The sequence below is a fragment of the Chrysochloris asiatica genome, unplaced genomic scaffold (assembly GCF_000296735.1).
Source record: "Chrysochloris asiatica unplaced genomic scaffold, ChrAsi1.0 scaffold00189, whole genome shotgun sequence".
Taxonomy (NCBI): Eukaryota; Metazoa; Chordata; class Mammalia; order Afrosoricida; family Chrysochloridae; genus Chrysochloris; species Chrysochloris asiatica.
The window spans coordinates 122,660-124,005 of record NW_006408707.1 but is presented as its reverse complement, the minus strand read 5'-3'; the positions used below and the strand labels follow the sequence as shown (position 1 = coordinate 124,005).

General features: G+C 39.9%; 1 protein-coding gene across 1 annotated transcript in view; it reads left to right on the top strand.

The window, feature by feature from the left end:
• Window positions 1-1,346, top strand: part of LOC102835261 (tyrosine-protein kinase Fer-like) — a 579,105-nt gene that overhangs the window by 547,542 nt on the left and 30,217 nt on the right. The gene's annotated exons all lie outside the window — the stretch shown is intronic.

Below are 1,346 nucleotides of genomic sequence, written 5' to 3'. Positions count from 1 at the left end.
TTCATTTTCTTCAGCTTCAGTTTCAATTTGTATATGAGTAATTGATGGTCTGTTCCACAGTCTGCCCCTGTCCTTTGTTTTGACTGATGATATGGAGCTTTTCCATTATCTCTTTCTGCAGATGTATTCAATTTGATTTCTGTGTATTCCATCTGGTGAGGTCCATATGTATAGTCGTCTGTTTGCTGTCTAAAGAAGGTATTTGAAATGAACAAATCATTGGTTTTGCAGAATTTTATCATGCGTTCTCCAGCATCATTTCTATTACCAAGGCCATATTTTCCAACTACTGATCCTTCCTCTTTGCTCCCAACCTTTGCATTCCAGTCACCAGTAATGATGTGTACATCTTGATTGCGTGTTTGATCAATTTCAGATTGAAGAGATTGTTAGAATTCTTCTATTTCATCCTCACTGGTTTTAGTGGTTGATGTGTAAATTTGAATAATTGTCATATTAACTGGGCTTCCCTGTAGACACATGGATAGTATCATATCACAGACAGCATTGTACCTCATGACTGATCTGGATATGTTCTTTTTGGCAATGAATGCGACACCATTCCCCTTCAATTTGTCATTTCAGGCATCATTGTAAACCATGTGGTCATCAGATTCAAAATGGCCATTACCAGTCATTTTAGCTCACTGATGTCTAGGATAGCGATGTTTATGTGTTCCATTTCTTTTTTGACAACTTCCAATTTTTCCAGATTCATGCTTCGTACATTCCATGTCCCTATTTTCAATGGATGTTTGCAGCTGTTTCTCTTCATTTTGAGTTGTGTGCCATTAACAAATGAATGTCCTGCAGGCTTTTCTCCCACAGGCTTTACTCCATTCGTGTCATCACGGTCAACTCTACTTTGAGGAAACAGCTCTTCCCCAGTCGCATTTTGAGTGACTTCCAACCTGAGGGGCTCATTTTCCGGCACTATATCTGACAGTGTTTCTCTATTCATAAGGTTTTCAGTGACTAAATAATCAGAAGTAGTTCGTCACTCCTTCCTAGTCTGTCTTTGTCTGGAAACTTATGTGAAACCTGTCCACCATGGGTGGCCTTGCTGGTATTTAAAATACTGGTGGCATAGCTTTCAGAATCACAACAACTCACAAGCCACCCCAGTATGACAAACTGACAGACGAGTGGTGGAGTTAAATAGTGGCTATTATATAACAGTCTGAAGTCCTGATATGGTGCACTGTACAACAATCATTGGACTGTGAACCACAAAGTTTCCTATTTGAACCCACCCGCTACTCCACAGGAGAAAGTTGAGGCTTTCTGCTCCTACAAAGATATACAGTCTTGGAAATCCTATAGCGGGTTGCTATGACTCTGAAGTG